The following is a 25,970-nucleotide window of genomic DNA, read 5'->3' as shown; positions in this document are numbered from 1 at the left end:
AAGCTGAATACCACCAGCTTCTGCTTTATAGACTATGCCAAAGCCTTTGACTGTGTGGATCACAAAAACCTGTGAAAAATTCTGAAAGAGACGGGAATACCAGACCACCTGACCTGCGTTCTGAGAAATCTGTGTGCAGGTCAGGAAGCAACAGTTAGAACTGGACATGGAACAACAGACTGGCTCCAAATAGGGAAAGTAGTATGTCAAGGCTGTATATTGTCACCCTGCTTATTTAATTTATGCAGAACACATTATGAGAAATGCTGGACTGGATGAAGCACAAGCTGGAATCAAGATTGCTGGGAGAAATATCAATAACCTCAGATATGAGGATGACACCACCCTTATGACAGAAAGTGAAGAACTAAAGAGCCTCTTGATGAAAGTGAAAGAAGAGAGTGAAAAAGTTGGCTTAAAGCTCAACATTCAGAAAACAAAGATCATAGCATCCTGTCCCATCACTTCACGGCAAATAGATGGGGAAACAGTGGAGACAGTGGCTGACTTTATTTTTCTGGGCTCCAAAATCACTGCAGATGGTGATTGCAGCCATAAAATTAAAAGACGCTTACTCCTTGGAAGGAAAGATATGATCAACCTAGATAGCATATTTAAAAGCAGAGACATTACTTTGTTAACGTCCATCTAGTCAAGGCTATGGTTTTTCCAGTAGTCATGCATGGATGTGAGAATAGGATGGTGAAGAAAGCTGAGCGCGGAAGAATTGATGCTTTTGAACTGTGGTGTTGGAGAAGACCCTTGAGAGTCCCTTGGACTGCAAGAAGATCCAAGCAGTCCATCCTAAAGGAGATCAGTCCTGGGTGTTCATTGGAAGGACTGATGTTGAAGCTGAAACTCTAATACTTTGGCCACCTCATGTGAAGAGTTGACTCATTGGAAAAGACCCTAATACTGGGAAGGATTGGGGGCAGGAGGAGAAGGGGATGACAGAGGATGAGATGGCTGGATGGCATCACCGACTCGATGGACATGGGTTTGGGTAGACTCCGGGAGTTGGTGATGGACAGGGAGGCCTGGCGTGCTGCGATTCATGGGGTCACAAAGGGTCGGACACGACTGAGCGACTGAACTGAACTAAAGTGAACTGAGGCTCCTTTCTTCCTGATACTTAAGCCATCAGTGTTCCTTCAGGAACATGGAGGTTTCTGAAATAAAGCAGGAGAGGAGGAGTTTTAATGATCTACCTGATACCCAGTCCTTGGACTACTTTCAAATACCCACTTCCAGGGCTATCTGTTCCCCTGTGAAAGCCCACTCCCCAAACCATGTCTCTCCGGGTTCAGGGAAACCTCCAGAGATTTGGATGTAGCGGTGAGGATAACTGCAACTAGCAGATTTGCCATCTTCTCTGGCCTGCCTTCCAGTAACTGGCCACCCACTTCTCCTCTGTGCCCTCCTTCCCCATGTCTGCCTTTTCTTTGGGGCTTGGGCCCCTGCCTTGAAAGTCTCTCTTCATCTCTTCCTTGGCAGGAACTTCTGTCTTTTCACCCCGTCCCTCTCCTAGCCCAGAAACTGAGATGCTGCTAAATGTGGCTGCTCACTATTCTCTGTGCCTGCTTGACTTCAGCTTTCCTCTGTGTTCCTCTGAGTTCCAGCTGTCTTCTACAACCCTATCTGTCACTTCTACCTGACTTTCTCAAATCCTGTATTTCCTTTCAACAAAAAACTCAAGGACCTTCCTACTCCATTGTCTACTGCATCCCACCAGCCCCAGGATCCCAGGTTCAGGGTATGAGGTGGTCAGCATCCAGCACGTACAAGGAGGGCTCAGGGCAAGAGAAGACAGAAAGCAGATGGTCATGAGACCAGCTAAGCAGAACAGGGCAGCCACTTTTGTCTCTGCCATGAATACATTTATACACACCGTTTCTCTTTGCGAAAGAGATACCTTAAGGAGAAGAGATGAACCAGCAGATGTTTGGGGTGAGAAGTTCTGATATGATTGATGTAGGAACATACTTTGCATTTGACTTTTATCCCCAGAATTAACATGCCCTGGTAAAAATAGATTTTCTTTTGAGAACTTTACCTTGATGACATATGTTCATCATTAGAGCTTAGAAACATGAGATTTTATTTCTCTGCTCTAATAGCAGAAAACAGACCAAAGTTCAAACTCAGTGCAATAAATGTATTTTAGATTTATCTTTAAAAAAAATCATCTACTTTTCGAATTAATTATCAAAACTGGACTCAGGACTCCAGACATCTGGACTCCTTGTTCATTTGTCTCAGCAAAGAGAACAACAGGCAGTAGAGAACTTCAGCCTGAAGTCTTGGTGTTGGCAAATTCCATAGCAAAATTGGCTCTAGCCTGACTATTTTCAGACAACTCAAACCCACCAGCAGAGCCAGTCTGGAATTAGTACTGCTGCTTGAGGTTTGATGACATGGCTGGGTGAGCCTTTGGGCACCTCTGTGCAACTTCACTCACCATGGTTCTGCCCTTACCTCCTCCAGGTCTCTTCTGTAATGAGCCTCCACCCTGAATCCCACTTCCTTTCTCTGTGTCCTGGATACAAATCCTGTTTTTTGCTAGGTCCTCCTCCTGGAGCTGGAATCTTCCCCTTGCTTGCCCTTCACCAGCTCTCATAGGAAGCTTTCTTCAACCCTTCTAGGTTCTTCTGGCTGCTCTAAAATTTAAATTGGCATGAGACAGATTAATAGGAGAAAGTCAAACAAGAGTGTAATAACATGTATACATGAGCGAGATCCAGGGAAACTGAATAACTCACCACAATGGCTGGAACCCTCACTTTAAACACATTATCAGCTAAAGACAAAAGAGGATGCTGGGGGTAGGAGTTTGGGACTTCCAAGGGGAAGAAGGTTAAGTCACATGGAGGAGGAAAAGCAAGTGTTAAGTAAGTAAATACTGGCCAGGCAAAGACAATGAGTCATAGAGAGGAATTTAATAGACTTTGTTAGGTCCCTCCCTACCTGTCTATACACCAAGTTCATACTGTGTTATCAGTGGTCACAGCTTTCTTCCTGGAACCCATCCTCTAGCTGCATTCTTCAGGCAGTTAGTTAGAAGGTCAATTTCTTCCTGAGTCTTTGGGCCCTGATTGTTTTCAGCTTGAAGCAACCCACATGCCAAAGAGACATTTTGGGGTGGCAAATTTTACTCCCCTACACCCCACCAAATCCCTTTCATCATTCCTCTCCCTCTCTCTCATATACATTAGTTTATGTACCCTCTCTCTCACCCTTTCTCTCACTCTTTCTCTCCCGGCCACACACATCTAGGTGCTGTCTAGGGTGCTAATAAAAAGGTAGCAAATGAAAAAACAGTGCAGGTGAAACCCAGCAGGACCCTGTGGGGATCCTGGGCACCTGGAGGCCCTTTCAACCAGTTGCTAATCAGAGAAGGGAGGAGCAGCCAGGAAACAATAGTGCTGCCTTGGGATAGGACCCAGGTTCTGCCTCAAGAGATACACACAATGTCTTTAAGCTCTTCTGCAGAATTAAAACCCCCCACTGAACAGAAAATGTTCCAGAGGGAAGGTCACAGTTTAATAACCATGAGAAGCTCATCAGGAGATCGCCTGAGATCAGATTAGAGTGTAGGCCCTGCATACACCCTGATCTTTGTCAGCAACCCTTCCCTGAACTATTGCTATAAAACTCCTCACCAATCCTCCTCGGGTTGGGACTCAGAGGTTTTTAGAGCAGGAACTTGCTGTGTTCCCACTTTATCTGGCAATGCCACAAAGCTATTCTTTTCTGCTTCACCCCAGGTAGAAAGCTCTGTGTCGGAGACTCAGTTCGGCACTGGAGCACAGAGTCCGAAATTTCAGCATCACAGGCATCCAGCCATGCAAAGTCCATGAGCATCTTCACTTCCTGGAGGTCCTTGGCTCTGGGCACAATTCTTGACTCATGTCTCTGGAACCTAAGCTCAAAGCACACTCAACCTCTGTGCTTCCTTGCTGCTGCTGCTGCTAAGTCGCTTCAGTCGTGTCCGACTCTATGCGACCCCATAGACAGCAGCCCACTAGGCTCATCTGTCCCTGGGATTCTCCAGGCAAGAACACTGGAGTGGGTTGCCATTTCCGTCTCCAATGCATGAAAATGAAAAGTGAAAGTGAAGTCGCTCAGTTGTGTCCGACTCTTTGCGACCCCTTTGGATACTGTAATTGTGACTGTAGGCACCACTCATCAGCCAGTCCTAGAACCAGACCAGTTCCTTTAGCTCACTTCTGACTCCAGCCTCTTCCCATCAGTTGCTAATGAGATTCCAGAATGCCTTATGGATGAACCCACGTGCATTAGAGCTGCAGCTTTCCTATCATTCAATTCCTCCCAAGAGCCCAATAGGACATAAGAGAAACATTCTTACCTGTTTTACAGACAGTAAAACCAAGGTACAAGGGAACAGTTCATGATGCCCAAGGCCATCCATTGGGAATACGTGACCACAAACTGGTGCTGGAAAAATAAATCACTTACAGCCATCTCTTTTTTTCTTTTTCCCAGAGCCACCTGGGAAAGTCAGTAAGAATGAAAAGTATTCCCTCCAGCAAAACTCAGAGACCACCAATTTCTATTAAGTATTTATGGATGAAATAAAGTCTGCCCAGAAGCAGGCAGCCACTTCATATGCAGAACCAATTTAATTTAAGTTGGTTTATATCTTCTTGCCCATCCACTTCACTATTTCTAGGAAATATAAATCCGTGTATCGGCAATGACTTGTGTTCATTTATAATGGCAAGTTGGAGAAAAATAGCTGAAAAGGGCTCTATTTCACTTTTTAATTATGAAGCAAAAGTGACAGTTCATCTGGAACGTTGTCAAGCCAAGATTAAAAAATGATCAAGATTTGGTTTCTAAAAATCATTTCTGGGAAAAAAAAACTTACTCTGAAACACACAAAGTCCACGTTAAAGGCAAGAGTTGTGTAGCAATTTCCCTCAGGTGGATCAGAAAACAAAATTTTTTTTTTTGGGTATCTCGTTTTGTGTTTTGGCTTTCTTGTATCTTTGCGTGATGCAAAAATGTGATGAAAACCTCAGTTGCTTCCTGATCCAAGAATTTGGAGCATAATGACCTAGCACTATATGAAGGGGTAATGGTTATGAAATACAGAAGCTGAGTCGAGACACATCTTATACCTAACTTTGCTGCTTATACTCAGATAAAATCTCTTTGTCACAGTGCAGAACAGAATCTCTGTTACTGCTGATAGATAAAAACTGTCTAAAAAGGATGCTTGCCTGTGGTAGGTACAGTGCTCTAGTCTTTGTTAACAGATGGGGGAAAAAATACTTGCCTTCAAGAAATTCAGAGCTTAGGAAAAGAGAAAATAAGCAGCCTCATGGATCACTGGGCAATGTTAGGAGCTCTGTAATGGACGTGAGACCAGAGGGTGAGGGCTTCAAAGAAAATGCACACCCAGCCACAGGGGCCAGGCCCCATGACTTTTCTACTTTGCTTTACTGTCTTTGTCTATAAATGCAGGTTGCAAGAAGTACTTTTGCTTCCAGCTACGAGCTGGCATTGACACCAAGATTTGACCATGGCATCACAACAGCTCAATCTGAAAAGACTAGGCTCAATAAAAATATGAATGTACCACGTTTAGATTTTAATTCTTACAAATTCAAGCAAATACTCCTTAGTCAGAAGGAAGGAGGCAGAGAAAAATGAAACACAAATGAAGGATGAGTGATATGTAGATAGATTTTTCTATAATATCTGTTGAAGGAGAGGCTGTGAGTTTTCATTTACCCAACTCCTAGGGGAAAAAAGTCCCTGTAAATTTTGAAATTAAGTTTATAATTTAGAGTTAAGAATATAGAAAGGGGTTAAGGAGGAAAGTGAAAGAGTTACATTGCTAAGGAGGATTTGCCTCCCCTATAAGAATACAAGCGTGCCCCTTTAAAAAGCCCTTCCATTACTTTATGTATAAATATCAGTAAGCCCCAGTGAGAGGACTTATTGTGTTTCCTAAATACACACCACACTGTAAAGTTCCAGAAATGGTACAAGACTTACTGGCTCTAAGAAATAAAGTCTATTAATTAAAAAAGAAAATACATCATCAAACAAGTCTTTAATGAAACCAACTTATCAAGTCCTTTGTTTTCACTCACATTTCTTTTTCCATTAACATTGGTGATTACATTTGTTTCTTGGTGCTCAACATTGCTTTGGATCTTTGGTCTAATTTATTTCCACGTGTGGTATAGCAAATCAGGAATGGCATAAAGCCCAGTATAGTCTTAGACTATTTGTATAATCTAATACAACCTTCTCTTGCTTCAATAAAGCATTGTGGCCCACAGTTATCAAGTAATTTTCACGAGATAGCCAGAATTGCTACAAAAATCCAGAGCTTCTACTTCCTAGACCAAGTCTTTGGATGAATTTCTTTTTTTAAAATTTTATTAAAGTATAATTGATTTGCAATGTGTTTAATTTCTTCTCTGCAACAAAGTGATGCAGTTATATATATATATATGTGTGTGTGTGTGTGTGTGTGTGTGTGTGTGTATTTTTCATTATGGTTTATCACAAGATATTGAGTACATTTGTGCTATACAGTAGGACCCTATTGTTTATCCATTCAGGAAATATTCCCTGATTTAACTGTTTAATTTCCACATGCAGGGACTTTCTGATTCAAGCTAACTTCTACCCATTCATCTTAGTTCTGTTGGCTAAACTGCATGGAAGAGATCTAACCTGTTTTACCATGAGAGACTTTAAAATAGGTCATAACAACTAAATTACCTTCAGGGTGTCTTTTATTTAAGTTTTACTAAGCAGCCCAAGCATTCAAAAGTGCTTATGAAAAATTCTTCACAATATTGACTTTCAAATTCCCTATCATCACTTTCGTGTTTACATTGGGTAGCTAAGAACATTCTCTTTTTTTTCACATGCTCTGGACTTCTATAAATACAACTTCATGTGTAGAGTTCTCCCACTCAGTGTTATTTTACATATTCCTTCCACAAGTGGACCATGCATATTTCTACACAATTTGTGAATGCAAGTGGTATAAAGGAGACACTGTTAGAGCATATCACTAAGTGTCTCTGTGGGATGGCAATTGTCCATTTTCTGCCTTCATTGGATCAGTTTTAACTAACTTGGAATCCACTGTCTCCTCCCAGTCAATAGATACATATTGAAGAATCTCATCAAAGTCTTTTCCTTGTTAATACTGTGATTCACCAAGTTTATGCTATTTCTCTGTTTTATGAGAGAGAGAAGAAGAAGATTAAAAACTGTACAGATAAGTTATACATTTTATCCCTCTTGCAATGACTATGACAGATGCTTCTCTGACTCTTTTTTTCTCCACTTTTCAAAATTTCAATCCCTCGAGTTTATATGGGTTCTTTCTTTATACCTTTAGGGCATTTCCCAAAAGCCACTTAATAGTCTCTGTCACTGGGAAAAAATATTGATCCTAGGAAGGGTGCTGATTTAAGTGTCTGTAGCCAATTGCATAGAAATATGACTAAATTCCATTCACTTCAGTTTAAATTTCTTCATGTTAGACAAGTTAGCTTTCCTTTCTTTAAGAAGAGATGACTATATCTGTCTGTTATATGGAGAAGAAACATGCGAAATCACCTGTATGGATAAATTTCTCCATCAGAAATGGCTCTTCTCCTATCACTGAGATATAGAAAGCTCTTTTAGGGCTTTCTGGAAACCGATATATAGTCTGAAAGTTGAAAAGAGTTCATAAAATTGCTAGCTGCTCTAATCATGTTCTACTATATGGAGATGTTACAGAAGTAATAAGGTTTGTCAAAGATCATTATACCTAAATGTATCTACCCATGCATTCTAGCAATTATAAAAACACATTCAGCTCATGCTGTGAAAGATATAGAGATGAGCCAGACACTGATTGTATCCTTGAAAAGACCATAGTCAATTACAGAAGACAAGAGAATGGATCTACACGTGAATAAGATGATACATACAAGGAAGACTCTACCCAGGCTTGGAGGCACGGTCACATGCAAGTGTCAAAATTACCTCTGAAAGTAAAATAGTATTTAATTAAAACGCAGGGAAGTACTCCAGAAATGAGAACAGTGAGACAAGACTTTTGGGCAAATCAAGGCACTCATGATAGGAATATCCAGTTCATTCCATTTATAGTGAAAGAACTGCATGATGCTGTGTAATTGGCATGTAATGCTGTCATGCATCAATAGTGTCTGCACGCCAGCATGGGGAAGAGAAGCGCAGGAAATGGACTTCCAATGGGGGTATTTGAGTCAAAAAATGGCATGGCAGGATCTTCCCTGGTGGTCCAGTGGTTACGACTTTGCCTTCCAGTGCAGAGCGTGTAGGTTTGATCCCTGGTCAGGGAGCTAAGATGCCACAGACGTCATGACCAAAAAAAAACAAAGCATAAAACAGAAAAAATATTGTATCAAATTCAATAAAGACTTTTAAAATGGTTCACAGCAAAGAAATAATATCTTGAAATGGCATGGAAGACTCATGAGAAATTAACAGTGTTCATTCCCATAATTTCTAATGAGTAATGCCAGCAAAATATCAAATTCTTTAAAGGCTGCATTATTTGAAAGCAGATTGGAACTTTTTGTGGGTGCCTTAGATGGCCTGCAGTAATTTTTTTAAACTGTGATGCCTTAAAGAAAATAAACTTCCTAATGGGAAATGGATGTGAGATGTGAGAGTTGGAAGAGGGTGTTTGCTATGACCATTGCATTCTCTTGACAGAGAAATCCAAACCAGCTGACTGGTATAAGATGCATGACATGCAGAAAATCTTGGGAGAAGTCAGCAATTTTTTCTATCCAAGTTCTCTTTCTAGAGATGCTTAGAAAGGAAATGAAATGGCATGTATAGATTAATTATTTTGGATCACTTCTTATGACATTTCCTTCCATAAACAAATTACTGGAATTTTTACTACTTATTTACACATGGTTATATATGGCAATCTCAAAAAATAAAATTCCTCACCTGTCTTAGGCTTTCCCACCTTCCTCCTCCATTGGATTAGCACCCTTTCAGGAGCAGAAGGAGAAATTGATGATATGGTGACAGGATTGTCAAAAGAGGCAGCCTGTCAATTCTATTTAAAGAGAGACAGACAGCTCTCCAGAGCCAGAGGACTTTTTTACAGAGGCTGATTTAGTCGTTCTAAACTAGATTTCTGTGGGTTTTATGGTTCTACTTGCTTTCTTTCTAGCAAAGTAAGTCCCTCTTTATCTTCAGAATTTATTTAAGAGTAGGACGTTTTATACCAATCAAGTCCACCCTCTCTGAACCAGAAGACAATTTACCTTGAGGCTAATGAGCTCAGAGCCCTTCACTTTCACCAATATGTACTTAATTTTCTGTCAGTATAAAGTACAAGCATAAAACACTCTTTAACTGCAATATTGCATAGGAACCTGGAATGTTAGGTCCATGAATCAAGGCAAATTGGAAGTGGTCAAACAGGAGATGGCCAGAGTGAACATTGACATTCTAGGAATCAGCGAACGAAGATGGACTGGAATGGGTGAATTTAACTCAGATGACCATTATATCTACTACTGTGAGGAGAAATCCCTTAGAAGAAATAGAGTAGCCATCATAGTCAACAAAAGAGTCTGAAATGCAGTACTTGGATTTGGATTCAATCTCAAAAATGATAGAATGATCTCTTTTCGTTTCCAAGGCAAACCATTCATTATCACAGTAATCCAAGTCTATGCCCCAACCAGTAACGCTGAAGAAGCTGAAGTTGAACGAATCTATGAAGACCTACAAGACCTTCTAGAACTAACACCTGAAAAAGATATCCTTTTCATTATAGGGGACTGGAATGCAAAAGTAGGAAGTCAAGAAACACCTGGAGTAACAGGCGAATTTGGCCCTGGAGTACAGAATGAAGCAGGGCAAAGGGTAATAGAGTCCTGCCGAGAGAAAGCACTGGTCATAGCAAACACCCTCTACAACACAAGAGAAGACTCTACACATGGGCATCACCAGATGGTCAACACCGAATCCAGCCAAAGTTGGAGAAGCTCTATACAGTCAGCAAAAACAAGACTGGGAGCTGACTGTGGCTTGGATCATGAACTCTTTATTGCCAAATTTAGACTAAAATTGAAGAAAGTGGAGAAAACCAGTAGAACATTCAGGTATGACCTAAATCAAATCCTTTATGATGATACAGTGGAAATGAGAAATAACTTTAAGGGACTAGATCTGATAGACAGAGTGCCTGATGAACTATGAATGGAGGTTCCTGACATTGCACAGAAGACAGAAATCAAGACCATCCCCAAGGAAAAGAAATGCAAAAAAGCAAAATGGCTGCCTGAGGAGGCCTTACAAAGAGCTGTGAAAAGAAGAGAAGTGAAAAACAAACGAGAAAAGGAAAGATATAAGCATCTGAATGCAGAGTTCAAAAGAAAAGCAAGGAGAGATAAGAAAGCCTTGCTCATCAAACAGTGAAAAGAAACAAAACAATAGAATAGGAAAGATTAGAGATCTCTTCAAGAAAATTAGAGATAACAAGGGAACATTTCATGCAAAGATGGACTCAATAAAGGACAGAAATGATAGGGAACTAACAGAAGCAGAAGATATTAAGAACAGGTGGCAAGAATACACAGAAGAACTGAACAAAAAAAATCTTCATGACCCAGATAATCACCATGGTGTGATCACTCACCTACAGCCATACATCCTGGAAGGCACGGTCAAGTGGGCCTTAGGAAGCATCGCTACAAACAAAGCAAGTGGAGGTGATGGAATTCCAGTTGAGCTATTCCAAATTCTGAAAGATGATGATGTGAAAGTGCTGCATTCAATATGCCAGCAAATTTGGAAAACTCAGCAGCTGCCACAAGACAGGAAAAGGTCAGTTTTCATTCTAATCCTGAAGAAAGGCAATGCCAAAGAATGCTCAAACTACCACACAATTGCACTCATCTCACACGCTAGTAAAGTAATGCTCAAAATTCTCCAAGCCAGGCTTCGGTAATATGTGAACCATGAACTTCCAGATGTTCAAGCTGGTTTTAGAAAAGGCAGAGGAACCAGAGATCAAATTCTTGATATCCGCTGGATCATTGAGAAAGCAAGAGAGTCCCAGAAAAATATCTATTTCTTCTTTATTGACTATGCCAAAGCCTTTGATTTTGTGGATCACAATAAACTATGGAAAATTCTGAAAGAGACAGGAATACCAGACCACCTGACCTGCCTCTTGAGAAACCTATATGCAGGTCAGGAAGCAACAGTTAGAACTGGACATGGAACAACTGGTTCCAAATAGGATAAGGAGTATGTCAAGGCTGCATACTGTCACCCTGCTTATTTAACTTATATGCAGAGTACATCTTGAGAAACGCTGGGCTGGAAGAAGTACAAGCTGGAATCAAGATTGCCGGGAGAAATACCAATAACCTCAGATATGCAGATGACACCACTCTTATGGCAGAAAGTGAAGAACTAAAGAGCCTCTTGATGAAAGTGAAAGAGGAGAGTGAAAAAGTTGGTGTAAAGATCAACAATCAGAAAACTAACATCATGGCATCTGGTCCCATCACTTCATGGCAAATAGATAGGGAAACAGTGGAAACAGTGGCTGACTTTATTTTTCTGGGCTCCAAAATCACTGTAGATGGTGATTGCAGCCATGAAATTAAAAGACACTTACTCCTTGGAAGGAGAGTTATGACCAACCTAGATAGCATATTCAAAAGCAGAGACATCACTTTGTCAACAAATGTCCATCTAATCAAGGCTATGGTTTTTCCAGTGGTCATGTATGGATGTGAGAGTTAGACTATAAAGAAAGCTGAGCGCTGAAGAGTTGATGCTTTTGAACTGTGGTGTTGGAGAAGAAGCTTGAGAGTCCCTTGGACTGCAAGGAGATCCAACCAGTCTATCCTAAAGGAGATCAGTCCTGAGTATTCATTGGAAGGACTGATGCTGAAGCTGAAGCTGAAACTCCAATACTTTGGCCACCTGATGTGAAGAGCTGACTCATTGGCAAAGACCCTGATTCTGGGAACCATTGAGGGCAGGAGGAGAAGGGGACGACAGAGGATGAGATGGTTGGATGGCATCACTGACCCAATGGACATAGGTTTGTGTGGACTCCCGGAATTGGGGATGGACAGGGAGCCCTGGTGTGCTGCAGTTCATGGGCTTGCAGAGAGTCGGACATGACTGTGTGACTGAATTGAACTGAATTTATAGATAATTTCTCAAATTATACAGGCTTCAAACTTTATGAAGCCCCTGAATGTACAGTGTATGTGGGGTCAAGTCAAGCCCTCTCTCAGCTCCTCCACTGGTTCCTGGATCTCTGCTCATGAAATACTCTACCTATCTTCCTCCTCAGACTCATTTGTCACCATTGCCTGTTGCATCAGTCCTTGACCACGTCACTTCACACACTGGGAGGTTTAGAAAAACTCTTCTCTTCAGCCGGAATGCTATTTTCCCTGAATCGCCCTTCCACTTTCAACTCAAATGTCACTCCTGCAAAGCTCTCCCACGGTCTCTATGACAACAACTTTCATCCCTAATCTGCATCCATTCTCTAGTCTAGTACTCTCTACATTGCACATAACAACCTATTTTGTGTCCCTGCTCCACGTCACACCAGGAGCAGAGAGCTTCTCTTCTGTATTTCTTTATTCTGGGAGCCTAGCATGGTGCCTGTCCCAGGATGGTGCTCGTAGCTGGTGGAATGGCAAGACCCCTCTAAAGACCATCATTTTACCTTTTCATTCTGTTCTAATGTCACTGAGGTTATAGGCAGGAGGAGAAGCACTCACTGAACCTGCTTTCCACCTACAATTTTCATTTTCTCTCTGTTACCAACATTATCAACCCTCCCCCCACCCCCGCTTTTATCCTATATTGATTGCAGTCACAAAAACCTATTTCTGAGTAATTTTGCAACCTCATCTCCCTGTCCACAAGATAAGGGCATATGCAAATCTGAGTTTAAAAAAGTAAATGCTTTGAATGAATGTTTTCTACAGCATAAAGACCCATAGGATTAGCTTGGCATGTATCTTATTGAAAAGAAACTGAGCAGTTTCATTGCTTTTTCATGACTACCTTCATCTCTGTATCCTAATGAGGCACTCACTTCCTTAGGTGGACATGAACAAACACTCTGAACCCAGCAGGAAGGAAAGCAATGGTGATGCTGACCTGTATTTCCACCATTAACTGATTCACACATCCATTCATTTAGCAAACAATTAGTGCACATCCAATAAATGCCAGACACTGTTCTGTCTTTGGGGATACAGAGATTAACTAGACTCAGTCTTTGCCTAGTCAAGGTGTGTAAAATTCAGAGAGGTGAGAGTGGCTCATGATAAATCATTACAATCTAATTTAAGAAATGCTGTGTTAGAAATTGCTTGAGGGTAGAGTAAATTGAGATAGACAAACAGAGAGGAAACTTATGTAGGATTTTGAAAGGTGAATACAATTTGAAATATAGGTAAGATAACTATCATTAGAGCTTCAGACTTTATCTTGAAAACATGGGTATCCTTTGAAAGGTTTAAAAAGGAGGAGCATAGTCTTTAGAAAGATCACCCTGATGGAAAGGGAGAAGATAGAATAGCAGGATGTTATTTTTAGAGATGCAGAGGGAAGTTACGTCCTAACCTAGATGATAAGTGATGAGGGTCTAGAACAGGGAAGTAGAAAAGGTAATGGAGGGAAAGGTAAGAACTTCAAAGATATTTAAAAATAAGAACCCACAGGACACGGTTCTCCATGAATACCAATAGTGAGAGTCATTAAGGGGTTTATGAGACTTCTAGTTGGTGATGAACTAGAAGGTAGGGGGAGACCAAAGAGAGAGATAGTTTGGGTGAGCTGACTACATTATGGCCAGAGACAAAGTGACTGACAAAGAAGGAACTCACAGTCACCTTTGAGAAGCCAGAGGGAAGTGGGGTTAAAAGTAAAAATGAATTCATGAAGCAACAAGCTTATAAACTTATAAAGTCAGACCAACATGTAATGGGACAAAGAAATAGATCAGGAAAATCAGTTCATAACCAAGAATAATGAGGAGATGCAGAGTCCATTTTATGTGATGCTGGCTATGTGATAGATAAGACCTCAGTTCCCATAAGCTTGCACATCTTCCCTGTCTCCCAAATGAATTCAAGGGGATTCTCCTGGTGAAGTCAGAGGATCAGATCTGGTACTAATTAGTGGATCAATCTCAGCAATGAAGAACCTGGAGTAGACAATTCTCAGAGTCAGGGGTTTAAGTAAGCTTTATTTTAGATGATTATTCATAGGAAGCAGACCCCAAAGAGTAAAGAACAAATATTCTTGGGAAATCAGCTTCATCTCCAGAAAAAAGTTGCAGATAGGAATGTGCCCAGGGAGCCCATTGTTCATGGGGCTGAGGATTCCAAGTCAGAAAGGATGGCTATTTTTAACACCCATAGCTACGTTGTTTAGGACATTGTAAAAGAGAGTTGTACAATCAGACGTTGTGTAGCTAGTTATTTCATGACTCACTTATTTTCACTGACTCAGTTTTTTGTCTGTAAATTGGAAATAATAATGCATATACTTTGAACTGCAACCAGAATTAAATGTGATCTAAAGGGTCTAATATGGGCTTCTCTGGTGGCTCAGAGGTAAAGAATCAGCCTGCAGTGCAGGAGACGCAGGTTTGATCACTGGCTTGGAAAGATCCCCTGAAGAAGAAAATGGCAACCCACTGCAATATTCTTGCCTAGGAAATTCCATGGATGGAGGAGCCTGGCGGGCTACAGTCCATGGGGTTGCAGAGGCAGACATAACGAAGTGGCTAAACAACATCAAAGGGCCTCATACATAGTGAGTATTCAATGATGGCAACTACTATTCCTCTTGATCAATGGTTCCTTTTATTTTGTTATGATTTGTTTGCTCATGAATTGGTCCAGGCTGGGGTATGGGAAGAATTTATGGAACTATCTGGAAAAAAAAAAAAAAAAACAAATGGGACTTGGAGGACAAAGGTGAGGGCATTAGGTCATGAGGCTGACCTAATGAGAATTTACGAAAAAACATTTTTGATAACTGAATACAATTTCCTCAAAAGAGAACAATGCCAAGGCTGGAAATGCACTTGTTGATCCTGCCATGTGTCCTACTGATGCAGAATCTCTGAAACCTGGGACAGTACCAGCAGAGGAGACTAGGAATGGCCAAGACTGGCCCGTGGGCGTGATCGACATACCAACCATTCAGAGATAGGGCGATTACTCACATTTTTATGGAGAGCTAATTGCTCAAGTAGCAGCTTGCTTGAAAGACAGAAACATCCTTTTGGATACAAGCTGTGTAATGAGGGAATTGCTTGACTAAGCAAATTTTGGGTTAATGGAAAACAGACCCTTCTGTCACCAAGAGCAGCGTCTGCCTGTGCTAAGATTAAATTGTGTATATTGCTGACTGCCCTACATTTTTGCATCAAAAAGAGCGCAGAGAGAGATGACATTTGCAGTAATTTGGCTAAGGGCTATAGCAACCTAATTAGAAATGTTCAGTGCTACAAGTTCACAGAATTGTATTGTGGCAATTGCTCTTGAAAAATTCAATTCTGAAAATGCAATAAGCAAAACCCGAAACTGGTAGATAACTTAGCACATGTTCTGAGAATAAGTTCTGTATTAGAAGCAATAACACAAAAATCTCCAGGCCCTCAAGGCAACTGAGATTGAAGCCCTTGTGTTCTTTGAGCCAGATCATCCTGTCAAGGTCTGGTTCCTGGCCTTCTTGAGGCCCAGCTACACTCAGGTTTTTCTCCTCTCCCTACCCCATCCCTCCCTACCCCTTTCCCACACTGTCTCTAGAACAGTGGGTCCTAAACCCCAATTAGAATAACCTAGAAGACTTGCTTTCAATACTCAAACTCTTTGGACATATGTCTCTTAATTAATCCACTCAACTGATGACTTTGAATGCTTACCCTGTGCCAGGTACTATCTTCCTATCAGATTTCAATATTTTGACCTCCTTTTTAAAAAGACCATCCTTAGTTTGATTACTCCAGCCACAACAGTATCCTGAATGTTATCTCCATGATACACATCCTGAATATGCAGTAGCTATGAACTGATATTTTTCTCTATACCAATGATTCTCAAACTGAGTCTGGATCAAAATAAATTTAGGAAACTTCTAAAACATGCCAGTGCTTGAACTCTATACCAGATCAGTCAAGGAAGACCTCCATGTCGAGATGCAGGCATTTTCTATCTTATAAGCTGCCCAGATGATTCAATGTGAATCTGGGTCTGAGACCCACTGAACTGCATCCCTGGGGCTCAGACTTGAATGCAGAGTCACAAGGAGGGTCCATTTTGCATATTCTGAGGTTTCAGGTCTAGAAACCTTGATTTGTCAGACTTGGGGACAGGATCTGTGAGTTTTATGAAGCTGTTTCTGGCACAGGTGGTTTGTGAAGCTACTTTAAGGAACTGCTCATGGACCAATCTTGAGTAGAAAGGAGGGACTTAAGGAACTTGGGCCAATCCTTATGCTTCCATGGAGTTATACCTGCTAGTCCCTCAATACACTCATCTACCATTCTTCCAGACCCAGTGTCCTCTCAAGAAACTTCATGATGTACCCTCCTCACCATGAGTACCTGAGCTCTGCCTTCTTAGTTGTCTCTGAATCCTTAGCTCATGATTTGACTCCTGATACAAAGGAGAAGGCAATGGCACCCCACTCCAGTACTCTTGCCTGGAAAATCCCATGGATGGAGAAGTCTGGTGGCTGCAGTCCATGGGGTTGCTAAGAGTCGGACACGACTTAGCGACTTCCCTTTCACTTTCATGCATTGGAGAAGGAAATGGCAACCCACTCCAGTGTTCTTGCCTGGAGAATCCCATGGATGGCAGAGCCTGGTAGGCTGCCGTCTCTGGGGTCGCACAGAGTCGTACACAACTGAAGCAACTTAGCAGCAGCAGCATAAAGTGAGAAACACTTAATATACATGGATTTGAATGACTTGGCTTGGGTTAAGGTCACTGCTGCTAGCCTTAACTTTGTGGCTCAGGAAGACAAACTAGTCCGTAAATCTAAATTCCTGTCCCGACATCCTGTCCAGTATCCTGGGACCAGGGCTGCTAGACAGCATGTCCTGCCTTACCTCATCATCGTGGGAGTGAGTCCTGGCCTTAACCCTTAGCCTGGTATCTGGTTTTCATGTCTAGTAATAGATTTCACTCATGGAAGCTTCTTTTCTACTTTTCTAAATTTTACCTTGTATCAGTCGGCTCTGATGCATAACAAATGGCTTCAAAAATCTCTGTGGCTTATAAAAACTGAGTTTCTTTTTTTGTTGTTTTGTTTTTTAAATTAATTTATTTAATTGGAGGCTAATTACTTTACAATATGTGAGACCCAAACTCATAAAAGTTAAAATAATAAAAATTAATAGAATCTGCTTAACTTAAAAAAAAACAAACAAACAAACTGAGTTTTACCTCTCAGTTGCAATGACATTTGGCCTGAGTGACAACGTAGCTCTGCAGCTGCTCCAAAATCCAAGTACATACGAAAAGTACATATGTTTTTTTGGCAGAATTGAACTTGGAGTAACCAAGGAAATCATGGCGTGGTTCATAAACCTAGAATTACATCACCAGTTCTTAAAAACATCATTAATCAAATCAAATCATGTAGATAACCTGATGAGATAGGAGCAATACTTCTGCATAAAATTCCCATGAATCATACAACAATTGATAGAAATATAAAAATAAGCCTTTTATAGGGAAGAGGAAGCAGTAAGCCACATGGATTTCTGAGATCCCATCACTGTAAAACCCCTGCCTATGACACTAGCCTCCACCTCCCTGGTAATGCCCACATCGTCAATTCCTTTACACACCTACACCTTCCAAATTCAGCCTCTCAGACTATCATCATCTGAGATGATGCTTCAGCATCAGTCCTTCCAGGGAATATTCAGGGCTGATTTCCTTTAGGATAGACTGGTTGGATCTCCTTGCAGTCCAAGGGACTCTCAAGAGTCTTCTCCAACGACCACAGTTCAAAAGCATCAATTCTTCTGCACTCTGCTTTCTTTATAGTCCAACTCTCACATCCATACATGACTACTGGAAAAACCATAGCTTTAACTAGATGGACATTTGTTGGCAAAGTAATGTGTCTGCTTTTTAATATGCTGTCTAGGTTGGTCATAGCTTTTCTTCCAAAGGGTAAGTTCTTTTAATTTCAGGGCTACAGTCACCATCTGTGGTGATTTTGAAGCCCCCAAAAATAAAGTCTGCCACTGGTGGCTCAGAGGGTAAAGCGTCTGCCTGCAATGTGGGAAAATGGGGTTCGATCCCTGTGTCAGGCAAGAGCCCCTGGAGAAGGAAATGGCAACCCACTCCATTACTCTTGCCTGGAAAATCCCATGGACGAAAAAGCCTGGTAGGCTTCATGGGATCACAAAGAGTCAGACACGACTGAGCAACTTCAGTTTCACTTTCACTGTTTCCCCATCTACTTGCCCTGAAGTGAAGGGACCAGATGCCACGATCTTAGTTTTCTGAATGTTGAGCTTTACGCCAACTTTTTCACTTTCCTCTTTCACTTGCATCAAGAGGCTCTTTAGTTCTTCTTCGCTTTCTGCCATCAGGGTGTCATCTGTATATCTGAGGTTATTGATATTTCTCCCAGCAATCTTGATTCCAGCTTGTGCTTCTTCCAGCCCAGCATTTCTCATGATGTACCCTGCATACAAGTTAAATGAGCAGGGTGACAATATACAGCCTTGACGTACTCCTTTTCCTATTTGGAACCAGTCTGTTGTTCCATGTCCAGTTCTAACTGTTGCTTCCTGACCTGAATACAGGTTTCTCAAGAGGCAGTTCAGATGGTCTGGTATTCCCATCTCTTGCAGAATTTTCCACAGTTTGTGGTGATCCACACAGTCAAAGGCTTTGGCATAGTCAATAAATCAGAAGTAGATGTTTTTCTCGAACTCTTGCTTTTCGGATGATCCGATGGATGTTGGCAATTTAATTTCTGTTTTTTCTGCCTTTTCTAAAACCAGCTTGAATATCTAGAAGTTCACGGTTCATGTATTGTTGAAGCCTGGCTTGGAGAATTTTGAGCATTACTTTACTAGCATGTGAGATGAGTGCAATTGTGCAGTAGTTTGAGCATTCTTTGGCATTGCCTTTCCTAGGGGTTGGAATGAAAACTAATATTATCAAGAAGTGGCAAGAATACACAGAAGAACTATACAAAAAAGATCTTCACAATCCAGATAATCACGATGGTGTGATCACTGACCTAGAGCCAGACATCCTGGCATGTGAAGTCAAGTGGGCCTTAGGAAGCATCACTACGAACAAAGCTAGTGGAGGTGATGGAATTCCAGTTGAACTATTTCAAAACCTAAAAGATGATGCTGTGAAAGTGCTGCACTCAATATGACAGCAAATTTGGAAAACTCAGCAGTGGTCCCAGGACTGGAAAAGGTCAGTTTTCATTCCATGTCATGTTCATCCCTCTCCTAAAACAGTGGCTTCCTGTGGCACTGATGTAGCAGATTGGCAGTTTGAGTCATGAAAAGCATGCCAGAGTTCTTTGCACTCCAGTTCCCCTTTCTACTCCTGGATGTCTCTCAAGTGGCCACACCGTGCACTAATTGCTACCTGCATGTTGAGGTCTCTGCTCTTCGGTTGCTGCTGGCACTAGGTGGTGAAAACTCAGTCTGGAAGATAAGAGAAGGCTGAAATCTCAATGAGTAACCCCAGCCATCTTCCTTGGTTAAGAAGGCCAGGCTTTTTGGAAGGAAAAGAAAGCATCTGAATCTAGGGGTCAAATCATAATAAAAAGTGAGGGACCACTTCCCCTGACACAGCCTGACTCTCCTCCCTTTACTCAGGGATCCTCTGAAGAACATCTGTCAAGACCTGAGCCCAAAGCATGCTTACCACCCCATTTGACCTTGGACCACCCCAGGCAAATTGAGCTTTTTTCTCCTGTCTCTCTTGTTATATCACATCCGTTTGGACCTTTAGCTTCCAAAGTCTAAAATATTTACCACCTCTTCTTTCAGAGAAAAAGTTTGCCAAACACTGCTCTAAAATAAAGCATCTCCTTTTAAAACTGAGCTTCAAAACCTCTTTTGAAAATGATCCCAAAGACTTACCCTGTTTCATTACTCTACCCGATGCAACTGTTATAAAACAAATACAAAACTGATTCCATCCAGGACTGCGGATTTCTTTTTCAATTTCAATGTGTCCTGGCAGAATAGCTCCAGGCTCGGGGAGGCTGTGTCTTTCTTTTTCTAAGTACTGATTGAGACATAAGGCAAAAAAAAAAAAAAATGAAGTGCTGAGGAAACAACAGAGGCTTTATTTGTGGTTATTAGCATTGGCCAAGAGCTATTTCCCCTGATTTGTTTGGGGCCAACAGTGTAGCTGCCCCTACAAGCAAATAATCGCAGCCAGTTGTCCAAGGTGCCCTCCGTTTTCACCTTCACCTGGCTGGTGCCTTGCCCCTCAGTGGTAAAGATTCATCCTGTGCCCTGGTAAAAACACACCACCAGGTCCTTCTTGTTTCCTTACTTTCTGGTGGAGGAAATGGGCTTACAAGGCATAAAGGAGACTGGGCTTGGCGTAGCTCATAAATTTCCTTCACGAAGTACATGGAGTGGGACAGTATAGCCTAGTGGTTACAAGACTAGATTCTTGTCACTTAACTGTTATGTAACTTTGGGCAATTTACTTAACCTCTCTGTTCCTCAGTCTCCTTGTCTATTGCCCATTATATTAATTGAATATAATAGTACTTCCAATCTTGCAGCCCTCCAAAAGTGTTCACTTCTTCCTTTCACTGTACTGTTCTTGGGCCAAGAGACTCTCAGTTGAATGTGGGAGGCTCACAGTTCCACAAGATGAAGTTATATAGAGAGAACTAAAAGGGAGGAAGTGAGACATGAGGAAGTACAGATAATACTCGACAACCACTCAGAGCAAGAAGTAGCATCATTGCTCCTCCTGGATCCCAAGGCTGATGTCTGGAGCCCTGCCATCTGCATAGTAATTATGCAGGCAGAGTTGGTGGTCAATGGAATAACATATAACAAACAATAGAAAGAAAAGCCATAGAATGTCAGTGCTAAATTCCAGTGGTCACCCATTTTAAGGAGGAGAAAGCCCTGAAATGGAAAGAGGAAGCATGCATTGGTGGAGAATTAGCCAGACAGAAAACTACTGATGAGTTAATACTTAACACAAACTATAAAAACTTACAAGGCATTGAACAGTTAACTTATACAGATATTTATCTAGACAAAATATCCAAACCTTAGACAAAAAAAGTACATTTAAGAGAAACATATCAGTCATGCTCTACTAGCCTAGCTATAGGGTAATCACTAAAAGTTTTTTGGTTGATACAGATCACAGGTATCATTCTGTGTGTGTGTCTGTGTTTTACGTGTGTGTGTGTGGGTGTGTACACAGGTTTATCTATTATTGCCTAATCAGTGACAGCCTAATCTGAGTCAGAAGACCTGAGTTTGGTTCCTAGTAGAAGTGGTTCAGTCCTCGCAGGTATCGTTAGTGGCAAATAAAAATTCCGCCTGCCAGAGAAGGAGACACAAGAGACACAGTTTTAATTCCTGGATCCAGAAGATCCCCTGGGGGAGGAAGTGGCAACCCACTCCAGTATTATTGCCTGGAAAGTTCCTTATGGAACTGGAATCTGGCAAAGGAATCTGGCAGGCTACAGTTCTGGCTACAGTTCATGGGGCCCCAAAGAGTCAGACATGACTGAGTAACTGAGCACACACACACACACACACACACACACACAGAAGTGGTTCATTGGAACAATTTCTAGCCTGTGCAATCTTAGAAGGATTATGAAACCTCTTTGGGGTTCAGCTTCCTTATCTACCTAAACAAATGACCCAGCCCTGCCTATTTCACTGAGGTGTTGCAAGGATTAGAACAGAAAGGTCAAAGTTTGTTGTTTTTTCCCTGTAGAGGTCTGCTCAAGACTGAAATAGCATGATTACTAGGACTCACCCACCTGCACGTACCTGTACAGCTTCTAGTCTGCTGCCTGCTTTCGAAAGGCAGTCTATATGTGGCCCTCATAACGTGCGAGCAGCAGGACCACTAGCAGGGGTATTGCAATGCTGAGAAGTTCACCTGTTAAAGGTCAAAATTTAGTATAATCTTGGAATAAGTGATAAAAAATGATCAACTTAACGTGTTTAAGAAGGCTAAATTTTTCAGTGCTTTTCATAATTTGACAAAAAGGAAAAAAGCAGTTATCAAACTGGTGAGACATTAGCATCATTAAGAGAAATTTTTGAAGCCCCACCAAATACTGATCCATAAAGTCTTGCATGGCTTGGGACTTCCCTGGCGGTGCATTGAAAAGACCCCATGCTTCCACTGCAGGGGGCATGGATTGGATCCCTGCTCAAGGAACTAAAGATCCCTGATGCCATGTGACAGCGACCAAACAAATAAACAAACAAAACCAAAAGTCTTGGATGGCTCATAAGAATCTCTGTTTTTATTTATCCCAGTGTGTCTTACGTGTAGCCAGTTTAAGAGTAGCCAGACTATTCATGCGGTGTGTTTTGTCCAATAAAGAAGTGGTGGCCTTTACACAGATGACTGTTGGTTATAAACTCTCCCTCCTAAAAATATTTTTCTCAATGGATCAAGAAAATACCCTAACAGGATTTTTTAAATAGTTCAAAGAATGCTATTTCTATACATTATGTAGGCCGCCTTTTCATTCTAAGCTGAGGGAATAAGCGACGCTTGTGCATCTTGCCTGAGTGATTTGTTTCTACAGCAGATTTGGATCCTTTTCCCAAAGGATCTGCAAGGTGTCCTTAAATCCAGAAATTTCATTACCAGATAAGCAGTAATCAGCCAACGAATAAGTAAAGTTGTGTTTATGACTGTGGGCCCAATTTGTTTGTGTGATCTATCATGATATATTTGAGTGGGGGTGGAGAGGTCTATATAAGATGTGTGATGACTTCAGAGGAAAGAAGAGGGAGTGATGTCAGAGAGAGGCTCCATTCTGCCCCTGATCCAGCAATGCCCATCTCCACTCAGTTTGATAATGACCACTTGCTTTACGTGATTAATGTGTTCCTGGAGAAAACATTTGTTGGGATAGAGAGAGTATACTCTCGTGTTATCTCACCTACCCTAGGGACTGCTGAGACCAACACTGCGTACTCAGTCGTGTACAACTCTCTGTGACCTCATAGACTGTAGCCTGTCAGGCTTCTCTGTCCATGGAATTCTCCAGGCAAGAATACTGGAATGAGTTGTCTTTCCTACTCCAGGGAATCTTCCTGAACCAGGGATCAAATCCACGTCTTTTGTGTCTCCTGCATCAGCAGGTGGATTTTCTCCCTACTGGACCACCTGGAAAGCCCGGGGGGCTTGCCTTATTAAAGTGAGAAAATGCAGGCAATCCACCTGTCTCCTAATACTTTGGTATTATTATGTTCACATATTATTATTATGTTTGCATATTATTGTTAAGTTTAGATATTATTATTAGTTTGCATACTATTATTATTATCAGGTTGCAGCATTTTTATAACACATACCCTGAGAGGATGCATTCAATTGATTCCTGATAACTTTAAAGCATCAGCGTTTACTTTTCCCACGTGTTTCCTGATGATTCAGTGGCTCCCTTTTTTCCATAGTACAAAATAACTTGATACAAATCCGGTGCCTGAGTTCAAAGTGAAAATTCAATTCCATAAATATCCTTAAATGTCTCTACTACAAACTTTGTATGATGCTAGGTCTTGGGCTTTCAAGTTTAAAAATTAAGTTTTCACCTTTAAGTCACAGCAGGATTCATTGGATGAAGTGCACAATTTTGGACTCAGAAAGCTTTGGTTGTAACCCTTTTTCCAGCACAGGCTGACTTTATTGTGCAGGTCACCACTCCTTCCTTCTCCTTGTCAATGAGATAGAGATGCCAGTACACCCTGTCTTGCTTAACTGTTGTGAGGTATAACGACAATATGGCTTCTCTGATGTCTCAGTGGTAAAGAATCTGCCTGCCAATACAGGAGACGCAGGTTTGATCTCTGGGTCAGGGAAGACCCCTGGAGAGGTAAATGGCAACCCACTCCAGTATTCTTGCCTGGGAAATCTATGACCAAAGGAGCCTGGTGGACTACAGTCCATGGGGTCACAGAGTTGGACATGACTTAGCGACTAAACAGCAAATAATGATAATACACATCTGATACACCAATTTGACAACTTCATTTGATAAGAACCTGATAAATATTAGCTGCTATTGTTATCAGTTGTACTATTAGTAATATCGTAGTAATGATAGATATTATTTCAGTTTTACAGAGGTATTTACTGAAAGTAATAATGTTTCAAAGAAACATATAGGTAAAATGTAAAATTCTCACCTCTCAGAAGGGGAGTTATTTTGAGATTAAAAAAAAAAAATACACACAATATCCCAGGAGGGTTAGCACAATTAACTCCTACCAGGTAAAATAGTGTCCAATTTCCTACAGCTTTCACACCTGTTTCTCACAATAGCAAAGTGATTAAGAAAGTTCAACCATTTGTCAGGAGATACAGGTACTCAGTAGAAAAGCCAAAAAATCAACTAGACCCATTATAACCTCTGAATTACATGTGCCAAGTGCTTTTTGTTTGGAAGCTGTGAAGTTGGGGCGTGTGGTGGGGGGAAGGGTAGTTTTGGTCCAGGAGCCAGGAGGATCTGAGTTCCCCAAGCAAGTCCTTTCGCTGTGCCCACAGGCAAATCATTTCTTTCTTGAGGCACGCTTTTGGATTCCTCTGTTCCCCACCCTCCACCTACAAGGACCTGAGAGATAGTGTAAGGAAAGGGCTAGCAGCACTGCCTTGATTCCTAGACAGAGTGTCTCTCCTGATTCCTCAGTCTCCCTACATAGGGGACCAGACACAAGCCTGAAGCTGCCTTCCTGTCTTTGGTAAAGTTAGACCCAGTCCTGCTTCTTTTTCATGAGTCTGGCTGCAGCCCCTTAAGACTTCTTTTGTCAAAGGCGCCTCCCACTCAGAGCCCACTCTCCTGTCCAGTGTCTACTTCTATGATGACTCAGAAGTCTTTTGTACATGCATCCATAGAAAACCATAATGCAAAAAGACACCCACTCCAGTTCAGCACTGTTTACAATAGCCAAGACATGGAAGCAACCTAAATGTCCATCAAGAGAGAAATGGATAAAGAAGATGTGCTACAGATGTACATAATGGAATACTACTCAGCCATAAACAGAATAAAATAAAGTTAATTGCAGCAACATGGATGGACCTAAAGATTGTCATACAAAATGAATTCAGACAGAGAATGACAAATACCATATGATATTGCTTGTGTAGAATTTAAAATACAATACAAATGAACTTATTTATGAAATAAAAGCAGACTCACACTCATAGGAAAAGACCCTATAGTTACTAAGAGGTAAATGAGAAGTGGCAGGGAGGGATAAATTAGGAATTTTGGAGTAATGTGTATATGTGTGTGCATTAGGTTGGCCAAAAAGTTCAACTTTTTCCATAAAATATTATGGATATATATATGTGTGTGTGTGTGTGTGTGTATCACTTTGCTGTACATCTGACACTAACACAACTTTGTAGATCAACTATATTTCAATTTTAAAAATTGATATAAAAATAATCCAAATATTCCAAAAATAGGAGAAAAAAGATCAAGTGTATATCTCAGAATCCCTCATTGGACTTAAACTAAAAAAATGCAGTGAACAGTGCTAGAAACTTCTTTGGCTCTCAACAAGTGTGTGTGAATGGCTTAATCAAAAACAAAAGGGAGGTTAAATGAAGAAACTATTTTTCTGTTTAATAAGTGTGTAAAATTCAGTCTGGGCTTCCCTGGTGGCTCAGTGG

General features: G+C 41.2%; 1 long non-coding RNA gene across 1 annotated transcript; it reads right to left on the bottom strand.

The window, feature by feature from the left end:
- Window positions 1-495: 495 nt before the first annotated feature.
- Window positions 496-3,199, bottom strand: LOC129623449 (uncharacterized). Its single transcript, XR_008700551.1, has 3 exons — window positions 2,965-3,199; window positions 2,476-2,657; window positions 496-1,169 (listed from the first exon to the last, which is right to left on the bottom strand). It is a non-coding gene; the product is annotated as an uncharacterized LOC129623449 (long non-coding RNA).
- Window positions 3,200-25,970: the final 22,771 nt, after the last annotated feature.

This window comes from Bubalus kerabau, chromosome 11 (genome assembly GCF_029407905.1).
Source record: "Bubalus kerabau isolate K-KA32 ecotype Philippines breed swamp buffalo chromosome 11, PCC_UOA_SB_1v2, whole genome shotgun sequence".
Lineage (NCBI taxonomy): Eukaryota > Metazoa > Chordata > Mammalia > Artiodactyla > Bovidae > Bubalus > Bubalus kerabau.
This window is presented reverse-complemented; position numbering and strand designations above follow the sequence as displayed.